The sequence below is a fragment of the Triticum urartu genome, chromosome 5A (assembly GCF_056163025.1).
Source record: "Triticum urartu cultivar PI428250 chromosome 5A, HENAU_Tu73, whole genome shotgun sequence".
Lineage (NCBI taxonomy): Eukaryota > Viridiplantae > Streptophyta > Magnoliopsida > Poales > Poaceae > Triticum > Triticum urartu.
Window position 1 is genome coordinate 553,748,362 of NC_141877.1, and position 8,580 is coordinate 553,756,941.

Below are 8,580 nucleotides of genomic sequence, written 5' to 3' on the forward strand. Positions count from 1 at the left end.
TCTGGTATCCGAGAGTTGCATAATCTCATAGCTGAAGGAATATGTATTTGACACGAAGAAAGCAATAGCAATAAACCGAACGATCATTATGCTAAGCTAACGGATGAGTCTTGTCCATCACATCATTCTCCTAACGATGTGATTCCGTTATCAAATGAAAACACATGTCTATGGTTTGGAAACCTTAATCATCTTTCATCAACGAGCTAGTCTAGTAGAGGCTTACTAGGGACACGGTATTTGTTTATGTATTCACACATGTATTTAAGTTTCCGATCAAGGCAATTCTAGCATGAATAATAAACCTTTATCATGAATAAGGAAATATAATATAAAATAAAAACTTTATTATTGCCTCTAGGGCATATTTCCTTCACCAGCGTCATTGGGCGTTGATTAAAGAGGATGTGACTAGGGTGGTTCTGGACTTCTAAAATGGTGGTCACATGCCTGATGTGGTTAATAAGACGGTAATAATACTTATTCCCAAAGTTAAAAATCCAAGGAATATTACTCAGTATCGTCCTGTTTCTCTTTGTAATGTTATATACAAAATTTGTTCCAAAGTTTTGGCTAACCGGCTTCGTGACATTCTAGATGAGATTATTCCAGAGGAGCAGACTGTGTTTGTGCCTGGGAGACTGATTATGGATAATGTAATTACGGTGTATGAGTGTGTGCATGCCATGGGACGGAAGAAGGGGAAGCAAGGGTGGTGTGCAGTGAAGACTGGCGTGATGAAAGCCTACGATCGTCTTGAGTGGGATCATGCTACAACTTGGTGCTACCTCTTGAGCATGCGTTGGTTTTCCCTTGAAGAGGAAAGGGTGATGCAGCAACGTAGCGTCAGTATTCCCCTTAGTTTTTGAGAACTAAGGTATCAATCCAGTAGGAGACTACACACAAGTCGCCTAATACCTGCACAAACAAACAAGAACCTCGCAACCAACGCGATAAAGGGGTTGTCAATCCCTTCACGGTCACTTACGAAAGTGAGATCTGATAGAGATAATAAGATAATTTTTTTGGTATTTTTGTTGTATAGATTGAAAAGTAAAGATTGCAAAATAAACGGCGACAGAAATAGCTAGTTGACGGGAAAATAATATGATGTAAAGTAGACCCGGGGGCCATAGGTTTCACTAGTGGCTTCTCTCAAGATAGCATATATTACGATGGGTGAACAAATTACCGTCGAGCAATTGATATAAAAGCGCATAGTTGTGATGATATCTAGGCATGATCATGAACATAGGCATCACGTCCGTGTCAAGTAGACCGGAACGATTCTGCATGTACTACTATTACTCCACACATCGACCGCTATCCAGCATGCATCTAGAGTATTGAGTTCATAAGAACAGAGTAACGCATTAGGCAAGATGACATGATGTAGAGGGATAAACTCAAGCAATATGATATAAACCCCATCTTTTTATCCTCTATGGCAACAATACAATATGTGTCGGTTCCCTTTCTGTCACTGGGATCGAGCACCGCAAGATTGAACCCAAAGCTAAGCACTTCTCCCATTGCAAGAAAGATCAATCTAGTAGGCCAAACCAAACTAATAATTCGAAGAGACTTGCAAAGATATCAAATCATGCATATAAGAATTCAGAGAAGAATCAAATACTGTTCATAGATAATCTTAATCATAAACCCACAATTCATTGGATCTCGGCAAACACACCGCAAAAAGAACTACATCGAATAGATCTCCGAGAACATCGAGGAGAACTTTGTATTGAGATCCAAAGAGAGAGAAGAAGCCATCTAGCTAATAACAATGGACCCGAAGGTCTGTGGTAAACTACTCACACATCATCGGAGAGGCTATGGTGTTGATGTAGAAGCCCTTCATGATCGAATCCCCTTTCGGGAGATCACCGGAAAAGGTCCCCAGATGGGATCTCATGGGTACAGAAGGTTGTGGTGGTGGAAAAGTGGTTTCATGGCTCCCTTGATGTTTTCGAGGTATAATAGTATATATAGGAGAAAGAAGTAGGTCGGTGGAGCCACGAGGGGCCCACGAGGGTGGGGGCACGCCACCCTACCTCGTGGCCGCCTCGTTGCTTCCTTGGCCCCCACTCCAAGTCTCCTGGATTGTGTTTGTTCCAAAAAAGATCCTCGCGAAGGTTTCATTCCGTTTGGATTCTGTTTGATATTTCTTTTCTGCGAAACACTGAAATAGGCAAAAAAAACAGCAATTTGCACTGGGCCTTCGGTTAATTGGTTAGTGCCAAAAATAATATAAAAGTGCATAATAAAGCCCATTAAACATCCAAAACAGATAATATAATAGCATGGAACAATCAAAAAGTATAGATACGTTGGAGACGTATCAAGCATCTCCAAGCTTAATTCCTGCTCGTCCTCGAGTAGGTAAATGATAAAAAACAGAATTTTTGATGTGGAATGCTACCTAACATAATTTTCAATATAATTTTCTTTATTGTGGCACGAATGTTTAAATCCATAAGATTCAAGACAGAAGTTTAATATTGACATAAAAATAATAATACTTCAAGCATTCTAACCAAGAAATTATGTCTTATCAAAATAACATAGCCAAACAAAGCTTATCCCTACAAAATCATATAGTTTGGCCATGCTTCATTTTCGTCACACAAAATGCTCCCATCATGCACAACCCCGATGACAAGCCAAGCAATTGTTTCATACTTAGCCTTTTCAAAGTCTTTCAACTTTCACGCAATATATGAGCGCGAGCCATGGACATAGCACTATGGGTGGAATAGAATATAATGATGGGGGTTGTGTGAGAAGAAAAAAAGGGAGAAAGTCTCACATTGACGCGGCTAATCAACGGGCTATGGAGATGCCCATCAATTGATGTCAATGCAAGGAGTAGGGATTTCCATGCAACGGATGCACTAGAGCTATAAATATATGAAAGCTCAACAAAAGAAACTAAGTGGGTGTGCATCCAACTTGCTTGCTCATGAAGACCTAGGGCATTTTTAAGGAAGCCCATCATTGGAATATACAAGCCAAGTTCTATAATGAAAAATTCCCACTAGTATACGAAAGTGACAAAATAGGAGACTCTCTATCATGAAGATCATGGTGCTACTTCGAAGCACAAGTGTGGAAAAAGGATAGTAACATTGCCCCTTCTCTCTTTTTCTCTCATTTTTTTCTGTGGCCTTTTTTCTCTTCTTTTTGGCCTTTTTTTTCGTCCGGAATCTCATCCCGACTTGTGGGGGAATCATAGTCTCCATCATCCTTTCCTCACATGGGACAATACTCTAATAATGAAAATCATCACACTTTTATTTACTTACAACTCAAGAATTATAACTCGATACTTAGAACAAAATATGACTCTATGCGAATGCCTCCGGCGGTGTACCAGGATATGCAATGAATCAAGAGTGACATGTATGAAAGAATTATGAAGGTGACTTTGCCACAAATACGATGTCAACTACATGATCATGCAAAGCAATATGACAATGATGGAGCGTGTCATAATAAACGGAATGGTGGAAAGTTGCATGGCAATATATCTCGGAATGGCTATGGAAATGCCATAATAGGTAGGTATGGTGGCTGTTTTGAGGAAGATATAAGGAGGCTTATGTGTGATAGAGCGTATCATACCATGGGGTTTGGATGCACCGGCGAATTTTGCACCAACCCTCGAGGTGAGAAAGGGCAATGCACGGTACCGAAGAGGCTAGCAATAATGGAAGGGTGAGAGTGCGTATAATCCATGGACTCAACATTAGTCATAAAGAACTCACATACTTATTGCAAAAATCTACAAGTCATCAAAACCAAGCACTACGCACATGCTTCTAGGGGGATAGATTGGTAGGAAAAGACCATCGCTCGTCCCCGACCGCCACTCATAAGGAAAACAATCAAAGAATGCCCCATGCTTCAAATTTGTCACACAACGTTTACCATATGTGCATGCTACGGGACTTGCCAACTTCAACACAAGTATTTCTCAATTCCACAATTACTCAACTAGCAAAACTCTAATATTACCACCTTTATATCTCAAAACAACTATAAAAATCAAACTTCTCATAGTATTTAATGCACTCTATATGAAAGTTTTTATTATACCCATCTTGGATGCCTATCATATTAGGACTAATTTCATAACCAAAGAAAATTACCATGCTGTTCTAAAATACTATCAAAATAATATAAGTGAAGCATTAGAGATCAAAAATTTCTATAAAATAAAACCACCACCGTGCTCTAGAAAGATATAAGTGAAGCACTAAAGCAAAATTATCTAGCTCAAAAGATATAAGTGAAGCACATAGAGTATTTTAATAAATTCCAATTCATGTGTGTCTCTCCAAAAGGTGTGTACAGCAAGGATGATTGTGGTAACTAAAAATCAAAGACTCAAATCATACAAGACGCTCCAAGCAAAAGACATATCATGTGGTGAATAAAATTATAGCCTCAAGTAAAGTTACCGATAGATGAAGACGAAAGAGGGGATGCCTTCCGGGGCATCCCCAAGCTTAGGCTTTTGGTTGTCCTTGAATTTTACCTTGGGGTTCCTTGGGCATCCCCAAGCTTAGGCTCTTGCCACTCCTTGTTCCGAAATCCATCAAATCTTTACCCAGAAACTTGAAAACTTCACAACACAAAACTCAAGAGAAAATCTCATGAGCTCCGTTAGTATAATAAAACAAATCACCACCTTAAGGTACTGTAATAAACTCATTATTTATTTATATTGGTGTTAAACCTACTGTATTCCAACTTCTCTATGGTTCATACCCCCAGATACTAGCCATAGATTCATCAAAATAAGCAAACAACACACAAAAACAGAATCTGTCAAAAACAGAACAGTCTGTAGTAATCTGTAGGTTTCGGATACTTCTGTAACTGAAAAAATCCTGAGAAATTAGGAAGTCCTAAATAATTTGTATATTGATCTACTTCAGTTGGAATCAGTATTTTATCGCTCTCTGGTAAAAATGAAAATTATTCTCGTGAGCGCATACTTTCTGTTTTTTTCAGCAAGATCAAATAACAATCATCCAAGAAGATCCTAAAGGCTTTACTTGGCACAAACACTAATTAAAACATAAAAAAACACAATCATCACAGAGGATAGATGATTTATTTATTACTAAACAGGAACAGAAAGCAACAAACAAAAATAAAATTGGGTTGCCTCCCAACAAGCGCTATCGTTTAACGCCCCTAGCTAGGCATAAAAACAATAATAGATCTAGGTATTGCCATGATAATGATAAGGCAAATCACGAAAACTCATATCATACTCCCTACTTTCAGCAGCAAGTTTTCATTGTGGCAAGCAAAAGTAATCAAAAGGGCTAAATTTAATGGGACAAAAGTCCCCAAGATCATGCTCGGGAGGTATTGGTTCCTCCTTTGGCCCCTCATATTGCACAACCAACTCATCATTATAAGCATTCTTTTGGCAAAAAGTCATGAGCCTTTGTTCAAGGAAAAACCTAACCCATTGTTCTGGATAGCAAAATTATCATTAAGTTCAGAAATCCTGTCAACTAGGACATCGGTAGGAACCTTTTTTCTAAGGTTTTCATTAAAAGCATCATGATCTAAAGATCGTAAGCGCATTATGTCTTCCTGATAGAAAGAATTGCTTCTATGGGAGGACGGCCAGCATCCACCCTATAATGCGCAAAAATTTCATTGGTCTCTTTTATTAAAAAATCTGAACTCATGAGCTAAAAAGATGGTAGCTGCTCGCTTAACAGAAGAATGCTCTATATTAGAAAATTCTAGAAAAATCCTCTGTATGCAAGGATGCATGTGGATAAATTGTCTTTCAAGTTCAACCACGAGCAAAGATATAGCATCCACAAGACTACTAGTTTTATGAAGAATAGACCCATTCATGGTGGGCAAAGCACCGGCGCAAGTAAAGAAATCTTGAATAACTCCTTTTCCAATAATATTACCACTACCGATCCGAAACTTTTTAGTGTGTAAAATAGTAGGTTCTTCATGAGGATAATCAAAATCATCAACGTCCCCCCCCCCATTGTTACTATTATCCTTTTCAACGGTAACCTCCCCAGTTTCATACATGAAGGCAACAAAACTTACTAAGAACGAACACACAAAAGGCAAGCGGAAAGAGACAAACGGAAGAAGGACGAATAAAACGGCAAAGGTGAAGTGGGGGAGAGGAAAACGAGAGGCAAATGGCAAATAATGTAATGCGAGGGATAAGAGTTTGTGATGGGTACTTGGTATGTCTTGACTTGGCGTAGATCTTCCCGGCAACGGCGCCAGAAATCCTTCTTGCTACCTCTTGAGCATGTGTTGGTTTTCCCTTGAAGAGGAAAGGGTGATGCTGCAAAGTAGCGTAAGTATTTCCCTCAGTTTTTGAGAACCAAGGTATCAATCCAGTAGGAGACTACACGCAAGTCGCCTAGTACCTGCACAAACAAACAAGAACCTCGCAACCAACGCGATAAAGGGGTTGTCAATCCCTTCACGGTCACTTACGAAAGTGAGATCTGATAGAGATAATAAGATAATTTTTTTGGTATTTGTGTTGTATAGATTGAAAAGTAAAGATTGCAAAACAGACGGCGACGGAAATAGCTAGTTGACGGGAAAATAATATGATGTTAAGTAGACCCGGGGGCCATAGGTTTCACTAGTGGCTTCTCTCAAGATAGCATATATTACGGTGGGTGAACAAATTACTACCGAGCAATTGATAGAAAAGCGCATAGTTATGATGATATCTAGGCATGATCATGAACATAGGCATCACGTCCGTGTCAAGTAGACCGGAACGATTATGCATGTACTACTATTACTCCACACATCGACCACTATCCAACATGCATCTAGAGTATTGAGTTCATAAGAACAGACTAACGCATTAGGCAAGATGACATGGTGTAGAGGGATAAACTCAAGCAATATGATATAAACCCCATCTTTTTATCCTCTATGGCAACAATACAGTACGTGTCGGTTCCCTTTCTGTCACTGGGATCGAGCACCGCAAGATTGAACCCAAAGCTAAGCACTTCTCCCGTTGCAAGAAAGATCAATCTAGTAGGCCAAACCAAACTGATAATTCGAAGAGACTTGCAAAGATATCAAATCATGCATATAAGAATTCAGAGAAGAATCAAATATTGTTCATATATAATCTTAATCATAAACCCACAATTCATCGGATCTCGGCAAACACACTGCAAAAAGAATTACATCGAATAGATCTCCAAGAACATCGAGGAGAACTTTGTATTGAGATCCAAAGAGGGAGAAGAAGCCATCTAGCTAATAACTATGGACCCGAAGGTCTGTGGTAAACTACTCATACATCATCGAAGAGGCTATGGTGTTGATGTAGAAGCCCTCCATGATCGAATCCCCTTCCGGCAGATCATCGAAAAAGGTCCACAGATGGGATCTCACGGGTACAGAAGGTTGCGGTGGTGGAAAAGTGGTTTCGTGGCTCCCCTTGATGTTTTCAAGGTATAAGAGTATATATAGGCGAAAGAAGTTGGTCGGTGGATCCACGAGGGTGGGGGTGTGCCTGCCCCCCTGGGCGCGCCGCCCTACCTCGTGGCTGCCTCGTTGCTTAGGTTAGTCCCAAGAATAATATAAAAGTGCATAATAAAGCCCATTAAACATCCAAAATAGATAGTATAATAGCATGGAACAATAAAAAATTATAGATACGTTGGAGACGGATCACTTGGCTTCGAGGAAGAGTGGGTTTCTCTTGTGATGAAATGTGTGAATTCTATTAGTTTTCGTATTAAAGTGAATGGAGAACTTCTACCAACGGTCTGTCCATTAAAAGGTATTCGACAAGGCGACCCCATATCACCTTACTCGTTCTTGCTTTGTGGGGAAGGATTTTCGTCAATGCCAAAAAATTATGATGGCGGATGGATTGACCGTGGCATTAAAGCGGGATTGAGGCCCCCTGGATCTCACATCTACTATTTGCAGATGATTGCCTAATCTTAATGAAGGCCGACGCAAGGAGTGCCAGTCAGCTCAATGAGATTTTGAAGGCTTTTAGTCTGGGCTCTGGGCAACGAGCAAAAAAGTTGAAAAGTTCAGTTTTCTTCAGCCCCAAGTGCGACACGTTAGTTCATGTAGGGATTCAAAATGCGTTACAAATTCACAGAGTAGCCCTTACAGAGAAATACCTCAGTCTCCCAACAGTAGCGGGAAGGCTTACGGAGCAACAATTTCAACATATAGTTGAGAGGTTAAGGAGTAGAGTGCAAGCATGGTGTGAAAGATTGCTATCATGTGCAACAAAAGAGGTCCTCCTTAAGACAGTGATCCAAGCTTTGCCAACCTATTCTATGAGTTGTTTCAGGCTTAAAAAAGGTTTGTGCCACAAAGTGACGACAGTAATGTCCAAGTATTGGTGGGCTGGATCGTTGGACAAGCGAGGTATGCATTGGCAAGCATGGGAGAAGATGTCAGTTTTGAAGTTTTAGAGGCGGCATTGGTTTCCGGGACTTGCAAATGTTCAATGATGCAATGCTAGCAAAGCAAGCATGGCGACTGCTGGTTAATCCAGATAGCCTTTGTGCT